Source organism: Pongo abelii, chromosome 12 (assembly GCF_028885655.2).
Source record: "Pongo abelii isolate AG06213 chromosome 12, NHGRI_mPonAbe1-v2.0_pri, whole genome shotgun sequence".
In the NCBI taxonomy this organism is placed as follows: Eukaryota; Metazoa; Chordata; class Mammalia; order Primates; family Hominidae; genus Pongo; species Pongo abelii.
Window position 1 is genome coordinate 78,810,727 of NC_071997.2, and position 19,381 is coordinate 78,830,107.

At 39.5% G+C, this 19,381-nt stretch overlaps 1 protein-coding gene across 2 annotated transcripts in view; it reads left to right on the forward strand.

Moving 5' to 3' along the window:
• ASB3 (ankyrin repeat and SOCS box containing 3) overlaps nt 1–19,381 on the forward strand; it is a 256,125-nt gene that overhangs the window by 194,226 nt on the left and 42,518 nt on the right. The gene's annotated exons all lie outside the window — the stretch shown is intronic.

The window sequence follows — 19,381 nt, forward strand, 5'->3', positions numbered from 1 at the left end:
CTCATCCTCTTGGGAAAGTTGGAGCCTGTGAGTACTTAGGGTTCTAACAGGTGTGCTTTGTTAGTGAGAAAGAAGGCAAAGGGCCCTGAGCACAAAGGCACAGTTGGAATATGGGAGAAACACAGAGTTGGCAAAGGCTTTTGGGGGAGTGAAGACCCCATCTCCTGCTAATGGGGAGGTTCACAGAATACACTCTCCCAGATAATGCCCCAGCTTTTTACCTCTTGGAATTTATGAATCCGGAACTTAAACCTGCGGCATCGTTTCTAGATGGTGTGTAAGAAATCAACGAGCAAGGGGAAAAACATTAAAGAGGTTTTAAAATTTAAGATATTTGTGGTTGAAAATAACAGAAAAGATATCTGAAAGTGGCAATAACAATAGGAATACATATTCTGTTAAAGAACACATTTTTAGATAGGGCAGTGCTAGAATTGGTTAATTTCGTAGCACAACGCCATCATCTAATACCTGTCTTGCCATCTGTATGCTCCATCATCTTCAGCATTTGTTCTCTGACTTGTCTTTTTATGGTTGCAAGGTTCCTGATATGTTCTAGGCACAGGCAGGTAGCAATTTTGATGGAAGAGGTATCTTTCTTTCTGTATGTCTCTTTCTGTTCAGTGAGAAAGGCTACTGGCAGAGACCCAATGGCAGGTTTTTCTGCACATATCATTGGCCAACATGGTAAGACAAACCCAAGCCTAAATCAGTCACGGAAAAATAAAATATTTGACTTGGGCCAAGCATGATTCACTCCCTTGGGCTAGGGAGGATCCCAGTCTCCCAGAAGCACTTGTCTCTTCTATGGACATGAAATAAAAAGAGAAGTCTCCAGTTACAGTGTCCACCATAGGTCTTGGTTATGTCATTCTTTGTCATTGTTTTGGTGACAATTCAGTGATCACCAGTTAGCCCTAGGAGTATTGTAGTCATTTAAAAACCAAGTTACTGTGAACTATTTTTAATTAAAAATAAGAACAATTCTGAAAATATCTACATTTTACAGTATATATGAAAATTAATTCCTGATGGATTTTGGGCACAAACAAAACAAAATGAAACACCTCTTCATAAATTCTAGACAAACTAGAAGAAAATAGCAGTTTAGTTCAGAGGGAAAATGTGAACTCTCTTAGCTATGAAGTACTAGAAAGCAATGGAAGAAATAACATAGAAGTATTGATATATTTGAGTGTAAAAAATTAAGAATTTTTGTATACTGAGTAAAGCTAACTTGTATAAATGGACAACTGACTGGAAAAACATTTTAATCAAAGGCTATAAAAGGTTAATATTTCTAATCTGTTATTTTACATCCAAATTTATAAGAAAAGTGCAACTAAAACTAGGATAATCACAAAATGTAGGAGGAGATAATTCACAAAAGTAGAAACAATAATTATACATGTAAAAAAGCCCATACAATCTCATTAGGAATCAAAGAAATTTAAATTAAAGCAAATTTGAGATTCAATTTTGTACCTTTTAGCACAACTTTAAATTATTGTAATATAATTATGGTTGTAGTGTAGCTGGTACACTTATTCGTTGCTGATAAATTGATACATCTTTTTGAAAAGAAAGTATGATATTATTTAATGAGAGGCACAAAGATGTTCATACTTTTTTTCCCCAGTAATTCAAATATAGAAAGTTTATCTTAACCAAATAAGAGAAGCAAAATGCTGTAAATTCAAAGATATTCACTGCAGTAAAAGTTCTAATAGAAAAAATCTGAAAACCGCTGAAATGTTCAATATTATGGAAATGACTTAAAAATTATGGCATATCCACATGAACAAGTATTATTTAAATGTTAAAAATATCAATTATAAAGACATTATAACAACAAAGGACATGTTTAAATATGGCAATATGACAGAATAAGAATTGTAATAGCTTATGATAACAATTATATAAAGCATTTACATGTGGAAGAGAATATACAAAGATGGAAACCATATTAGGATGATGGGTTTTTGGTGATAACTGTATATATTTTTAATGTAATTGAAGTAGTGATTTATTCTTATGCAATAAATCATCCCCAAACTTAATGGCTTCCAACAATAAACACTTATTATTTCTTATAATAGAAATAAATACACATTTATTTCTATGCATTAGAAAATTGGGAGCAGCTTAGTTGGATGGTCTTGGCTCAAGGTCTGTCATGAGTTTGCAGTCAATAGTCTGAGGCTGTAGTCATCTGAGGCTTGACTGAGACTGGAGGATCTGCTTCTGAGCTCATTTATGTAGCTGTTGGCAGGAGGCCTCAGTTCCTCTCTGTGAGGGTCTCTCCACAAGGCTTGAGTGTCTTTGTTACATGGCAGCTGGCTCCTCCCAGAGCGAGTTATATGAGAGAGAGAGAGAGAGAGAGAGAGAGAGAGAGAGAGAGAGACAGTGGAGAGATCGCAATGCCTTTTACAACCTAGTCTCCCACTTATACACCGTCCTTTCCATTTTATTCTATTGGTCAGAAATGAGCCATGGAGTTTAGCCCACATTCAGAGGGAAAGGAATTAGGCTTCCTTTTTTGAAAGGAGGTGTGAACATATTTCACATATCAAAACATTTGTGGACATATTTAAGTCACCATGGAAGATATGGTTTCTTATTATTAAAAACACACTGAAACAGAAAAGAGGATGACTCATTTAACATGTATGAGGTTTGAGTGTTGAATGGTGGAAATATGGAAAAAAAAAGTGATCAAATTAAAATGCCAAAGAGGAAAACAAACAAAAATCCAACCTAGAACTTAGACTGTCCCAGGCGAAGGTAATTATTTCTGTCACTGTGTTAGCCAAAAGTGTGGTATTGATGCTTTGCCTTTCACATGAGTTGAGAGGGGCAAGTGGAGGAATGGCATCTTGCCAGCAGATGACAAGAAATTTCCTTTCTTTCTAACAACATTGCACAGGTTGAGCATAACATTTTCTCAACCATCTCTGAGGGGCCTTTTCTGCTTGAGAAAGCTCTCGTTATTAGGTGTACATTTCATCTGAATGAATAATTACCTTTGAGTGATGGCAATGCATTTGGAAGTCATTTAAAAAAATCATAGAACATGAGCTTTGGTCTATAAATACTAAATATGTATGGAAAAATAAAAAGCAAATGCCAGTTAGTGCTGGGGCTACAATTAGGTATGCCAGAGCATCCTGTTTGAACTTTGAAATAGTTTTCTTCGTTATATTCAGGTTTTATTTTTTTGTTGGAAACTAGTCGCTCAGTTTGGCTATTTTTCAGGCTCTGTTGTCCTCCTGCCCAGCTTTTGGTTACTCTCTATGTTTCTGGGTCCTCTATTAGAGGGCAAGAGACAAATGTGATAATGAGGAGGATGATGATGATAAACAGTAAAACTCTATGGTGTCTTTGAAGGAGAGGCTGGAAAGTTTTTACAAGGGATTTCTAAAATATGTTGTTTTATTTTTCAGATTCAGTGTTACATAACGAACAGAGTGTGGCCTTTGGAATTGGAAAGGCCTAAGTTTGACTCCTTGCTTGGTCACTTCATTCAGTCAATAAAGGCTTATTGTGCCAGACACTGTGATAGATGCTAGGATACAGTGATGAAAATACATGGTAACATCTTCAAAGAGTTTGGTCCAGTGGAGGATACAGACAAGAAAAACGGCAGGTAGTTTCCAAGGAGCTAAGAAAACTGATAGGAGGGCATTTACCCACTCTTGGTGGTGGGAGATATTTCAGCCCGGGAAGATATCAAAGAAGAGGAAACATATCAAGCTAAAGAAGGAAGGAAGGCTCTTCCCATGTGCAAGGCTCTAGGAATAAGAGCAAGCATTGCCATTTTGTGACTCTGACAGTAGCTCTGGATGGTTGAGTGCAGATATTGTTGGTTGGCTAAACTGAAAATTATTTCTATCAATTTTTTTCTTCTCTACCTTCTGTCATAGAGGGCTGTCTTGCAGCTAATGATAGCCATTTGATACAGTTCTGGTCAATGAGATGTTATCACACTTTGCTGGAGGGATTCTGGAAAATTTTTTGTTTCATGATTAAGGAGGAACACTTGGCTAGCACAGACCTTTGCCCTTCCTCCTCTTCCTCACTGTGAATGCTGACACAATGCATACAGGACAGCTGCTATTTGTGACCATGAAGTAACAATGCAATATACCAGAATAGTGGAGAGGAAAAATTAAAAGAGCCTGGGGCCTTGCTTACATCATGGGGCCACTGTGACAGCCCCACATTTCCTACTTCCAGAATTCCTAGGTGAAAAAATAAACTGTTTAATCCATTTTGTACCACATTTCTAACTGACGAGAATGAAGCATTAGACTGCCAGGTGAGCTATGAAAGAAGATGAGGTTAGAGTTGTAAACCACGTTAAGAAATTTAAGTCCTGTACGTCATGGTGACTATAATTAATAACAGAATATTGTATACTTGCATATTGCTAAAAAAATAGATTTTAGGTGTTCTCACCACAAAAAATAAGTATGTAAGGTAACACATACATTAATTACCTTGATTTAGCCATTCCACAGTGTATAAATGTATCAAAACATCATGTTGTATACCAGAAATGCATACAATTTTTACTTGTCAATTAAGAAAAATAATAATAATACAGGAAGGAAAGGAAAATTTAAGTCCCATCTCAAGGGCAATTGGAAACTTTTGGCGAATAATTTCTCTAAGCCTCGGTTTTTTTATCTGGAAAGCGGGAATAATAATGTGTGCCATATGGCTTGTGACGATTAAACGGGATGTGTAAAATGCACAATAGGGTTGGCACATAATAGGTGCTTAATAATCTGAAGCTGTTTTATGATGATCATAATGATAATGAAGAAGAACTTTTCAATTATCTGTGCAACTCTGAATTAGTAGACATAGTGTGTACAACTTCTGTGTTCCCTGTGGTTTGTTCATTCATTCCTCCATGTATGTACTATAATTATTAATTATGGTCCAGTGGAGGATACAGACAAGAAAAAAGGCAGGTAGCCTCCAAGGAGCTATAATTATAATGAATAAATACAGCTATACTATATTAATAATTATCAATTATAGTCTATATATAAAGCAACACTTGTTTTCTAGGTACTATGTTAGCAGCCCAGGACAGAAATAGTCCTTACCCTCATGGAATTTAACATTCCGGTGAGAGAAGACACAAACAAGCAAACGAACGGGGACATGAAATAATTTCAGCTATGATTGAAGTGCTTTCTAGGTTATGTAATAGCTTGGTCATGGAGAGCCACTTCTTGAAAATGGATCGTTCGTAGGCAGGGAGAAGTGTTCCTGATGAATCTAAAAATGCCAAAGAAACAATAGACACTGGAGACTACCAGAGGGAAGAGACAAGGAGGGGGGCAACAGCTGAAGAGCTAACTGTTGAGTACTATTCTCAATACCTGGGTGATGGGATCATTTATACCCCAAACCTCAGCATCGTGCAATATACCCAGGTAACAAACCAGAAGATGTACCTCCTGAATCTAAAATAAAAGTTGAAAAATAAAATGAAATAAAAATAAATTTTAAAAAATGCCAAGGAAAGCACATGTGGTCAATGAGTGTGTTTCCCTAGACAGCATTATTAGATGCTATGGAGTGCTGATTGGGGAGAGGCAAAGACATGCAGGGCAACCTGAGCAGCCCTTTCATTGGACTCTTTCTAAGGTTCTGGCGAGGCTTCTTCTTTGTCCTGAGCACAGACCACAGCCCAGTGGCACGTCATGGCCAGGGAGCCCACTTGCTTTGTAAATGCAAGGCCCCGGGCTGAATGACTAGTGTCTTGGAACTTCCTTCTGAGAGCACCAAACCACTGCCAGTAATCATTAGAGACTCCTCATATGATCTGAATAGACTAAATCATTCACGTTAAAATTAAATTGGGCTGGGCATGCTGGCTCACACCTGTAATCCCAGCACTTTGGGAGGCCAAGGGAGGTCGATCACCTGAGGTCAGGAGATCGAGACCATCCTGGCTAACATGGTGAAACCCTGTCTCTACTAAAAATGCAAAAAATTAGCCAGACGTGGTTGTACGCACCTGTAGTCCCAGCTACTTGGGAAGGTGAGGCAGGAGAATCGTTTGAACCTGGGAGGTGGAGGTTGCAGTGAGCCGAGATTGTGCCACTGCACTCCAGCCTGGGTGACAGAGTGAGACTCTATTTAAAAAAAAAAAAATCAAATTATTTTGAATAAAAGCAAAAGAGAGATTGTGAATTCTCCACAATTGATGGCTGAGCTTGATGGGTGAGATGACAAGTTAGATGCTGCCAATGAGGAAAGTGACAACAACAAAAATAGCTACTATTTACTGAGTGGCTGTCATACATTGGCACTACACATAGATTAATTCATTTGATCATCACATAAATGAATTCTGTAGTCGTTACTATTCTTGTTCTATCTTGTACTGCATAGGAAATTGAGACTTAACAATTTTGGAAACTTAGTATTTCCAAATGTTACACAGCTGTTAGGGGTGGGGTTCAGTTTGAACTCAGACAGTCTAATTCCAGAGCCCATACCACACTCCCGGAAAAGTGTTCCTGTTTTCCTACAAAATGCTTGGGTGCACATAGGCTACTTCCTGCAGGTTAAATATGGGTGTCGTCAGAAACCAGGTCATCTCATCATGGTCTGGGTAAACTGTCATTTCCACTTGCTCGTATATTTCTTCTATATAAACTGAAATATGGCCAGTGTCACTTTGCAGAAGCTAGTGGCTTTCTGTCCCTTCAAAGCCAGAAAATGTTCATTCATTAAACAAATATTTACTGAGCACCTGCTATAGGCTGGCAGTGTTTTTCAGAGCACACAGCACTTAACTCTTCTAGCACCTCTCTCAGAGAGACCATGGGGTTTGTGTGGCCACTTGACAGTAGGTAGTCATCTGTAGTTGATGCAAGGCTGTCTATCACCAGATGAACAGCTTGTTTGCTTATGTATGACCCCGAGTCCTGAATGATTGACTGTCTTTCCTGTTTTGTCAATTACTGAAAGATATTAGCTTTTCATTCTGTTAGGCAAACTTTTCTTCCCTTTATAGGAGAATACTCTTGCACAAACTTTCCTGCTGTGACATTAATTTTAAGATCCACCTTCTTCTCATTGGCAGTTCTTTTAGATTTGTTTTTATGGAGAATAATTTTTTCCTTCTGCATCTGAGCCTCCCACCACACCATGGTGTTAACTGGCTGTGAAAACCATTTTTCTGTGTGTAGCTAAGGCAGACTAGTAAGGGTGGAGGGGAATCCAGGGGTCAGAGGGTAGGCAGAGGAATCCAACTATTTTCTTATCTTGATTAAGACAGTTCTGAGCCGTGAGGGAAAAACACGGCTGTCATTTCTTTACAGGTTGGTCCCTCACTGGGACAGGTTCTTGTGGCCGTCATGGAAACATGAACTTTAAAGCTGAACAGATAATGGAGTATAAAGGGAATCCCAAATAAACATCGATTTAAGGATTGATGTTCCTCAAGAGAAACCACTGTTCAATACTCTTCTATCTAAGCAATAGAAGATGAGCAAATATTTAAATCCAGGAATGATTTCTAATGTGAATAATAGAAGCCCTGACTACAGGCTTATTTGTTTCATGTAACAAGCTGATATTATTAGCTCAGTGGCTCAATGACATTAGAGCTAGCATGTCTAAGATTCTCTTGGCCTTTTTTTTTGGATAGCGAAATGTTCCAGCTGAACATCACATCTGTGTTCAAGGCAGGAAGAAAAGGGAAAGAAAAAGATAATGCCAAGCATGTCTCTTGCTTTTGTTAGGAAGGTAAAACTTTTCCTTAAGGCCCCTGCCTGACCTCCCTTGACAGGTCGTTAACAGAACTGGATCATGTGGCCATCCCTTGATACAGAAATGTGTGGGAAAGCTGGCAATGGGATGGTCATTATTGATTTAGACTAGTCAAAATTTATTCTGTGGGATGGGACATATTTTCACTCTGGTCAAAATTAAGGTTTTGTTAGCAGGAAGATGGAGGAATAGATACTGTGTAGGCAGCTAACAGTGTGTACCCCTTTGTTCATTTTCCTTGCCATTGGGAGCCACATGGAACAGGCTGTTCCATGAAAGCCCTAAAAGGACCTCTTTTCTCAGCTTTATTCTCACTGTGATTCAGGGCACAGCAGGCACCATGAGCACCCACTTTGAAAGTGGGGAAATGTCCTCATGTGGAATCCATATCTTTTCAAGGGCACTACCTCCTTCTCAGATTCACACCTACGTGGAAACCAACAGATTTACGTCATTCCCCAAACCCCCTCTAAGCTCAGTTCTAAAATCTTTTGATAGCTGCAAAGCAAACAGCTGAGCTTTTCTGCTCTACACACACACACACACATACATTTTTGGGTTGATAATAAAGGGAAAAGTGGGATGTCAGTAACAGATGACTATTTCAGCCAGTAAATGCTTTTTGTGTTTAAAATGAAAAGCAAAACTAATCTCCAAGTCCTAAACATTAGAGGTCTAGAGATAATGCACAATGAAAGAATTCAATGTTAGTATCAGAACTCTACCCAGCAGAGAAGAAATGCACGTTCTATCATTTGTGGCAAATAATTGTCCACACACTGACTTTTTATTTCAGCCTTGTCTTATGTTGATGTTCCCTTGTCCCAGAATGTGTCCTCCCTTAGCAGCGATAGATTTGACTTATGGATAGTTGGATTGTGGTCTTGTTTTGTAAGTCAAGGTTGGAGATGGTTGGAGAGAGGGAAGGGTAAGGCAGAGAGGGAATATCCAAGACACAGTCTGTCATCTCGGAGGGGCATCTTTTCTCCAGGACCACTCTTGCAACAGTGCACTAGAGAGCGACCAGTAGAGTGTTGCACATTATTGCTGTCTGACAGTTACAAAGCTTAAATTAACTGTATTACCTTTCTTGAGTGGAGTGGAGGTGGGCCACACATTCAGTACCCAGAAACATCTTCTCTTGATCAAGAAAGGACTGCTAAATCTTTCATATTGCAACTTCATATGAAGTTACATATGACCCTTTCATATTGTATCTTCCCCTCCATACTTTGGGCATAGCCATAGTGAACTCAACCAAGGCATTTCATGTAACACATCCTATTTATTTATTTATTTTATTTTTAATTTTTTTATTACATTCTTTATTTGTCTATCTACTGGATAAAAAGTTTTATTGGGCTTGGGCTGAAGTTTGCAATTATATTCCAAATACCCAAAGTGGGTATATTATTGACATTGTGCTGAGAGAGAGACAGACAGTTTGACTGTGTTGCTCTCTTTGGAGTCAGTTTTGGGGCTGTTAAGGATTACCTGGAAACATTAGATGAAGCTGGGGCTGGACACTTCTTCTCAGGACAGAAGCACATTCATCTAAATGGAAATCTAAGGTGAGTTCTCACTGTTATACTCAATGACAAAGGGTCTGACCCTAGAGTTAAATTAGAAATAAGTTAAGGATTTGAATGTCCCCAGGCTCTGGGCAAGTGGTGTCTTCCTGTGTTTAAAAGCATAGAGGAAGTTTTCTTTCAACATTTATGCTTTCACTGAATTGCAAATGAGTGAAAATGCAAACACTGGATTTTTCGTAAAGCAGCTTTGATTATTGTTATATTTTTTATACATTTAATAGAAAACATTAAGAAACAGGGAAGTTAAACGTTGCTTTTGGCTGCAGGTAATTTTAAATGAAAGATGAAGTCAGTGCTATTTCCTTCCTTCTTTCATAATATGCTTATTGGTTTAAGAGTTTTTAATTGACTCTGTGGAAAATAATTGAAACAAATTATTTTACGTGATTTGAGCCAAGCAATTGAGCTTACTTTCGAAGATGGAGGAGAGGAAGAAATATCACAGCATTGGCTGGTTAAAAATTGGCAAGCATTGTGTGCCAAGTATGGCTCTTTTTTCCTAAATAAAATAAGTAACTAGAAGACTGTTCACTACTCAATCCTTAGCACTCACAACAGGATCCTGTACATACTAGGACACACACATGTACCATCTTTGCAGGGCTAGTGTGTTTTCATCTTTACTTTTTAAAAAATAAATTTTAAAATTTTGGAAAAATTTCAGATTCACAGTAAAGTTCTGAAGTGTTATAGAAAATATTGTGTACCCTTCACCCAGCTTATCCTAATGTTCATCATGTCTCCTCCTATACATCTGTCAACACTCACGAGTTAACACGGGGATGTTTAGTCTGAACTCTGAATTTACTCCGGTTTTGCTAGTTTTTCCGCTAACGTCCTTTTCCTCTCCAGGACCCCATCTGGGATTCCACACCACATTTAGCTGTCATGCCTCCTTCCTCAGCTCTATGTGGAGGCAGCTTCTCAGATGCTCCTTGTTTTTCCTGACCTTGGTAGTTTGGGGAGTACTAGTCAGGTGTTTTGTAGACTGCTCCTCAATTTTGGCTTTTCTGATGTTTTTCTCATGATTTGTCACGTTGGGAGGATGCGAAGTGCCATTTCATCACGTCCTATCCGGGATGCATACTCTCAGCATAACAGCACCAGTGCCATACCTAGAGAGGCCTTTCCGAGTTACCCTAACTCAAAAAGGTGTTTCCAGTCATTCTCACATCACCCTTTTAGTTATTTTTTCAGTAGTTATCACAACTGGGGATTGTTGTCTTGTTGGACTGTTTGTCTGTTCCTCTAACTGGACTGTAAGCTTTAGGAGGGCAGAACTGTGTTTATCTTGTTCACCTGTTTGTTCCCAGCATCTAGTACCCTTTCTGGCACATAGCTGGCACTCAAAAATGTTTATTTAATAAAGAAAACATTGTGATTTTCTTATGTAAATGTGTGACCATTCTTATTGTAAAGGTAAATAATACTCATTTCCCCATTTATTGTATGGATACTGGGTGTTGTCAGAAATGCATGGGTAGGAATTGAGCTGCATATTTGGGAGATCTAGGAGGCTGACAGGCTATACCATGGGCTCCTCCTTTCATCTCTGCTTGTCTTTGAGAAGTTGCTTTATTGTCTTTCCTGTCTGTAGATAGCATCCTGCCTTGAATGTGAATCTGAAGCTGGGGATGGGGTGGGGAGCCTGCAACCTCTTGCTGACAACCATAAAGTGACAAGCCAAGAAGCTAAGGATGGAGGAGGGATGTAGCATCCCTGGCTGCATGGCTGAGCCACTGCATCAGCTCTGGGCTGTTCATGCTGGACTTTCTGCAGCATGAGGCAAATAAGCCCATCTCTGCTTAAGCCACCCAAAAGTCTGTGCTTCTGCTACGGCAGCCGAGCACTCTCCTTACTCAAATGGGAGTCTGGGGAGTTAGAGCCAAGTAGCAGTCGGTCCTATATGGCTGTTGGGACAGTTGCACTTGCCCTCCTCTGGCCGCATGCTTTGGGAAGACTGTGCCAGATTCTGACCTGATCTGCTTGTAGTGTTTGACCCAAGCCTCCCTCTCTTAGGGAGACACGTGCAGTCTGGCCTTTGCTACTTGTGTCTCTATGTGGGACGAGCAGTCTGTTTCCCGAAGGTGGATCTACCTCCCTTCCAGTTATGACAGAGGCAGCAGAGACCTTTTGTCAACAAAATGTTCCCCTTTCCCTCAAACTGTGCCCTGGTTGGGCATCTAATCTCCTAATGGGCTTCTCTGAGACCTCTGCCAAGTCTAGTTTCAGTACAAAGTGATACTCCACAGGGACCCATTTTTGTCTTGCCCACTTAATTTTCCTGGTTTAGAATCTAGTGGCATATATATGGAGCTGAGGTAACCCATGCAGTGCGTAGGAGGTATACTGGGGAGATGGTACCAGGTTTAGCTACCCTGCTGTTCTATTTGTACCATTTGTTAAACACAAATTGTTTCTACCCAGCCTTGTTATGAGGTTCCATTTATTGCATAGACAACTGAATTTGCCTACTCACTGATGTTCCTGTGATCAATCTCCCCATTCCCAAACCACCTTTTTCACACTGTAACCAGAGTTTCCTTTTTGAAGGTCTCAGGCAGAGGGGCAGTCAAATTCCCAGACATTGTTGGGCTCACCTTATAAATATGCAGGACCGTGTCCATGAATATGACTCTTCTGTCCTGTCCTGTCCCAGGGGATAAGCTGAGTCAGAATCTACCAGTCCAGATGTGGCCACCTTACTCTTTCTATTCCTCTGAAGCACTCTGTAGGACTGTTACTACTGCTTGAGCCCTGCCCAGCTGGAAGAGGCCTAGAGATGCCCTGTGTTAAGCCTAAACGATGTGCTTTAGCCCTGTTTAATAAAAAAGCTCTGCAATGGGATAGTGGGCACAAGCCCAGTCTATAATGATGAAATGGATCATGCTTTCCATTTTCTTTCGTCACATGGGAGTTTATCTCCCTCAAGATGATCACTGGGAAGAAAGGCTAAGACAGGACTCAAATATTTTGAGTTCTGTAGTCAGATAGTACTTAATAATGCTCCAATCAAAGCCCTAAAACTTATTAGAAAAAGATATTTCATCTTGTCATTACCTTCATTCTGTCTAGGGCAGGGGTTACAAACCTAGGGTTGTAAACTTAGAAGCCAGGCAGGTAACATAAATGACTAGGCTGTGAGTAATCATATGTCCCCTCACCATCTCTTATTTCCCCATCTGTGATAGAGACATGGGTACAGAGAAACATTTCTCTCTACTACAAGGAAAAGAAGGTTATGCTCAATGATAAATGGCAGCTAACACTCATTGTTCATACTGGAAAGACTATAGGGAATGGTAGGGACTCTGGCAAAGTGTGTGTCCTGTGTGGGGAAGCCAGCTGCTACTAAGATCCAGGTGATTAACATGGTGAAACCCCGTCTCTACTAAAAATACAGAAAAGTAGCCGGGCATGGTGGTGGGTACCTGTAGTCCCAGCTACTTGGGAGGCTGAGGCAGGAGAATGGCTTGAACCCAGGAGGCGGAGCTTGCAGTGAGCCAAGACTGCACCACTGCCCTCTAGCCTGGGCGACAGAGCGAGACTCCGTCTCAAAATAAATAAATAAAATAAAATAAGTAAATAAATAAGTAAATAAATAAATAAATAAATCCTTGTGGAAATATAGGCCTAGTGTTGGCAGAAGTTCTATGTTAAAAATAAAAAAGCCAGACGTCAGATTCTTTTGGGGGAAACTCCTGAGTTTTAAATAGTAGCTCAATTTTTAAAAATAAACGGAAACAAAACAACACAATGTGGAGCCAATAACTTTGTCTAAGAGCCACCTGATTACACAACCTTTGGCTCAGAAGATAAGCTCAAACTACTTAGCTTGACACGTAAACTTCTTCATGATTCCGTCCGTATTGCCTTCTGCATCTCCTACTTCTCTTCTGACGCTCCACAGCTACTCAGGCTAAATTTCAGACTTTTGCCTGGATCTACCTCCCCCTTTGATGACCCCATACTTTTTGTATTTGCTGTTCCTTGTGGTGCCCTTCCCTGGCTGATTAATTTTGTAAATAATTTATTCTTAAAGATCTATGCCTGAGTCATCTCTTGTTTCAAGCCTTTCACCACCTGCCTGCGATCCCCACACTCAGGCAGAGACATAGAGTTCCATTTCTCTGGTCATTTTCAGCAAGGTACACAGTCTTCTTACAGAACTTAACCAGAATCTCTTATCATTATCCATTCCATGCCTATTTTCCCAGTTCATCACTGAGGCTGCGTCTATGTTTTCCCAGCACTTAGCATGGTGTTTGGCCCTGGGTCCATGCCTAGTAATTATTGTTTGAAGAAATGAATAACGAAATTTGCTATGTATCATACATATTAGATTTAATTTTGTTGCATGATACCTTCACATTTGCTGCAATAAAATATTTGTGTGAGGGTGTCATTAGTTATCACTTTTGATGGTGCACATTTTGAATGGCCTAAAAGGTAACTGTCTTAAACATATTTATATGTTGCTGACTTCTCAGGGAAATACTGTTCTTTTCCAGAGAAGGCCATCTGAAGTGATATCCTTACTCTTCAGCTAAAATATTAGTGTTTAATGCAGTAGCTTTAAATACTTTATGCTTTGCTAAAGGCTTATCTAATCAGGATAAGAAAGAGAGAAGAGGATTATACGGGAACTTGCTTTTCACAGCACTCTTTTCCCAGTGCTATGGCAGGATTAATAGGGGAGTTAAAACAAGAATAAATACATATGCTGTATCCGTTGACAAAGCAGTAAAGAATAGTTAGCTGTGAAATTCCATTTGTATTTAAGTTTACTATTCTAAGTACACTTCAACCCCTCCCTCTGACCACCCACGCCACTGACATTTTTCACATCTGACAGCTGGAGAAAGGAATTTTGTAAATGTCTCTCTTGGGGTTAGTTTTAAAAGAAAAGGAAAGTGTGCTAAGTAGAATGGCTAAATTATAAATTTAATCAAACCTGTAATTTAAATAAGCCCCTAATAATAATAGGCTGAAAGCCTGTCAGGCTGTGTTGGCTCTGGTTCATTTTACATGGATTATGACAATGGAACCACTAAGCGTGGCCCTTTAAGTGCTTTTGCCCATTAGCTTCATCAAGTAATTGCAGGCTTGGCGGCATCAATAACAACAAAAGTTGACACTTTGGGAAAGAGAAGTGAATCTTTCCCCTTCCAGATCTGGCAGGAAAGAAAAGTGCCTTGATGAAAGCACTGCAGGTGTGTGGATATTCAGAGCCCAGAGAAAAGAAATAGGATGGGTGCATGAGAGAGTATCTTTGATTTGCTTAAATGAACATCCTGTTTCATTTTTACTTGGTCCTCTTGGCCCATCCAGCATATAATAAGGTCTCAGTGGCTTGCTGCCGGTCATCTCAGCATGAGTATTCTTCAGAAAATGTGATTTCTTGGAAATGTAAATTAAAAACAAAAACAAAAACAAAAAAACCTAGTAATGAGAATGAGGAAACAAATAGCAAAAAATACCTTCCTAGCTCCAGCTTAAGCAGAGAGGAAAACACTTAGCAATGAGAAAGTATAGGAGAAAAACCTCACTTATCTGAAACCAGGAATTCTTTCCCCTAAATCATTTATTGTAAATAAGTTTGCATTCTTGGTTGACATTCATCTTGGAAAGGTCACAGTTTCTTCTAGTTGAAAATATTTATTAGTATCCCTGGAAAGAACAACATAGAACATTCATATTCAAGAAACTTGTCTTGCTCTAAGACAAGTTTCAGGTCGGTCAAAGCAGTTAAATAGGTATTTAGATTAACTTTACATTTAAAAAAATTGACTTTTGAGATTAAATCACCATATACTTTTTCTTTTGGGTGAAGTAGATTGTTGGGAGCTTTCTTAGTGTTAAAATGTATGTTTTTACTGTCAGTTCAAAATTTACTGAAAAAGTTGCAAGAGTTTGAGTTACATCTTAAAACCAGGCTGACTTGGAGGGGACATTTTGGACAAAGGAAGTCATAGTAAAAGCCGTTTTTAGTAGTCCTTCTTGTGTTTAGCTACAGGTATCATTCCTCAAGGTTGTGAGGGGTTATTGACACTGGCTGTGTATGAGGATTACCTGAGGAGCTTTAAAGTATAACGGCATCCAGGCGTCCTCTAGATCAAGCCTGTCCAACCTGTCCAACCCACAGCCCACAGGCTGCATGCAGCCCAATACAGATTCATAAACTTTCTTAAAACATTATGAGAGTTTTTTGCAATTTTTTTTTTTTTTTTTTTTTTTGCTCATCAGCTATCGTTAGTGTTAGTGTATTTTATGTATGGCCCAAGATAATTCTTCTTCCAATGTGGCCCAGGGATGCCAAAAGATTGGACACCCCTGCTCTAGATATTAAAATTTAATTTATGGCAGTGGGGAGAATGGGGGGGGCATTGTTTTTGGTTTTTAACACTACCTCAAGTAATTCTAATGTGTGTTCAGAGGTGAGAACCACTGGAATCATGAAGACAGGGGTAATTTGCTTTTACGGGTTGAATTGTGTCCCCCGAAAGCTATATTGAAGTCCTAATTGCAGGTACCTGTGTGTCTTAGTCTGTTGGGGCTGTTATAACAAAGTGCCGTAGACTGAGTGGCTTATAAACAGCATAAATTCATTTCTCACAGTTTTGTAGACTGGAGGTCTGAGATCAGGGTGCCAGCATGGTCAGGTGCTGGTGAGAACCCTCTTCCAGGTTGTAGACTGCAACTTCCCTTTGAATCCTCACATGGCGCCGAGAGGGACAAGATAACTCTTTAATAAGGGCACTAATTCCATTTATAAGGGCTCCAGCCTTATGATCTAATTTCTTCCTGAAGGCTCCACCTCCTAATATCATCACCTTGAGGTTAACATATGGATTGGGTGGGGGATGCATTCACTCTATTGTACTGTGAATGTTACCGTAGATGTAATAAGTTAAGTTAAAATGAGGTCCTATTGAATTAGGGTGAACACTAAATCCAGTATAACTGGTATGCTTATAAGAAGACGAGAGACACAGAGAGACATAGACCCACAGGGAAGAAGGCCATATAAAGACAAAAGGAGAGATTGGAGTGATGCTGCCACAAACCAAGAAATGCCAATGATTGCCAGCAACCACCAGAAGATATGAGAGGCAAGGAAGGATTATTTTCCAGAGCCTTTGGAGGATGATCCAGCCAAGACCTTGATTTTGAACTTCTAGCCTACAGAATTGTGAATGAATACCTTTCTGTTGTTTTAAGTCATCTGGTTTTGGCATCCTTAGAAGCAAATGTACCTGCTACTCTGCATCATTTAGAAGTATGATATGAACTCCAGAACTAAAAGGAGATTCATTTTAATAAGATACTTTTAAATTCTGAAAGGGGTGTCAGAAAGGGATTTTGGACTGTTGGTTCCTTGCTGGCTATTAAAATAGTGTGACTAACCATACCAGTTTGCCCAGGGCTGAGCAGGTTCTGGGGATGAGTTTCATTACACTTGTGTTTCCTAGTGCCTGTCAAAACCATGACCATATGTGTAAGACTATGCCAGCTTGGAACTCTGATTCTTGAATGAAAATAAATATTGACTGATTTATCTGTGGAAGAAAGGATGCTGCTTTGAAATAATAGGCCACTCATTCCCTTCGATGGAAAAATACATTTTTCTTTAGTTAGAAAGTATTTTCTAATAGCAAGAGGCCCATGCATTCCAGAAGAATTTTCTAATAAAATATCTTGTCCAACTGGGTTATTGTCAAGAGGCAATAACAGGTTTACCTTTGCAGGAGTTGCAGGCGTAACTGTGGGGATAAGGGTAGGACAAAATCCATTCTATTTTTAATGTTGCATGTTCTATGTTTTGGTCCAAAATGAACAGATAGTTTGATAATGTCATTTTAAAGAGCTATCACAGAGTATTTCACAAACTCTTTGTAGAGATTCATATTTTTGGTCAAAAGTATAAGTTTGATCAGGATTAGGGGCAAGCGTTCTTGAAGGTCAATAGATATCTTTATTCTCTGTGTATGTATTCTCTTTATTCTCCTCAAATAAAATAAGAGTAATAGCATTAACTTAGATTCTGAGCAATATTCTGAAGACTGGCTAATAGCTATTGCACACTTTTCACGTTAAAAACAAGAAGTGTCTTTGGTGCAGAATATTAACTGGTGGCATATAACTTCAAGGCATCAGGTCATAACTATCCCATTTAATAAATGAGACCACTCTTGCCTTTGAACTGAGCTGAAAGCTGCAGTAATATTCATAATTGTGTCCATTGTTTCCCTATTGTAATATGTGACTCCAGAGTATGCATCTCTTTCTCACATGACATAGACATCTCCGTCTTAGTTCTTTTTTGGCTATTGCAGTAAATGGGGATGTACTGACCATCAACCTTGCTAGGCAGCATTCATTACTCTAGACACCTGCACTAATTACTCTAGACACCTGCAAAAATGACCTCTATTTTTATGAAAGAATAATTGATGCTATGTCAAAAGGCTATAGAATATCATCAGATACTTTCGTTTTCTGGGCAAGGGCTGGTGGTGGAGACAATGTTTATATCTTTGATTTTCCAAATTCTAAGTCATAGCCAAAGCTCCCAAAGTTATTAAGTTTAAGATTCCATTTGAACTTGGCTTTGTACAATGCAAAACTACCCCATATTTAAAAATCACTGTCACAAAGTAATAGATAAGTTCAAAGCAGATAATCCTCCCCTAGCACACAACTTAATAAATAAACCATGCAACTCCCTGCATAGGCATACATAAGAAATCTATTCTATTCAGTCTTTTAATTTCCCCAGTGTTCACAGCCATGCTGGCATTTTCAAGAGATAAGCCCACACACTTTTTCCTTAGGAAAAAAAAAAAGGTTTGGCTAAAGCAAAATGTGTTCTGTGGTAAATCATTATTTTCAAGCAGTGCCTTTTGTTTACTTGTTTTTCATATTATCAAAGGGATAAATCTTAATCCCGTGTGGAGCATGGCTGCTGATCATGCAAAACCAGAGCTGTCTTAACGTGAACAACTGTCCTCCCTCTAATGCCAGGGCTGGCCATTGAATGCCACCCAAGGGGATCTGGGGAACCCCAAGTCTCCAAAGCAGAAACAAAGGGAAAGACTTGTCCAAGATTACTTTAGTACCAAGCATTTAATTATAACGTTAATTTGCACAATACCCTCCCTTTTAGCAGTGATTTCACTGCTAAAACCAAGTGGTAATATTAAAAAAAAAAAGTTTCCTGCTGCCTAAGTTCAGAGGGTAACCCAGGAATGGATGCGTTTGCAACAATGAACATAGCATCTCTTTATTGGCAGAGCCTCTGAAGGCCTGGTCTGGGGACTTAAGTCTTCTTTGGAGCACTTTTGTTTTTTTACTTTTTTTTTTTTTCAGGTGGAGTTTTGCTCTTGTTGCCCAGGCTGGAGTACAGTGGTGTGGTCTCAGCTCACTGCAACCTCTACTTCCCGGGTTCAAATGATTCTTCTACCTCAGCCTCCCAAGTAGCTGGAATTGCAGGCACCCACCACCACGCCTGGCTAATTTTTTGTATTTTTAGTAGAGATGGGGTTTCATCATGTTGGCCTGGCTGGTCTCAAACTCCTGACCTCAGGTGATCCACCTACCTCAGCCTGCCAAAGTACTGAGATTACAGGCATGAGCCACCACACCTGGATTTTTTAACTTTCTTTAAGCAAGGATATTCATACCCCTTCAGTGGTTGGTATTGAATTCTTAAAGCTGTCAGTGACAATCAAAGTTACCTGTCAGAGCAGAAAGAAACAAAAGAAAAGAAAAACAAAATCTTATATTATGCATTATCTTTTTAAGAGTGGGCCTGTAGCGGCCAGGCGTGGTGGCTCAAGCCTGTAATCCCAGCACTTTGGGAGGCTGAGGCGGGCGGATCACAAGGTCAGGCGTTTGAGACCAGCCTGGCCAACACGGTGAAACTCCTACTCTACTAAAGATACAAAAATTAGCCGGGTGTGGTGGCACTCGCCTGTAATCCCAGCTAC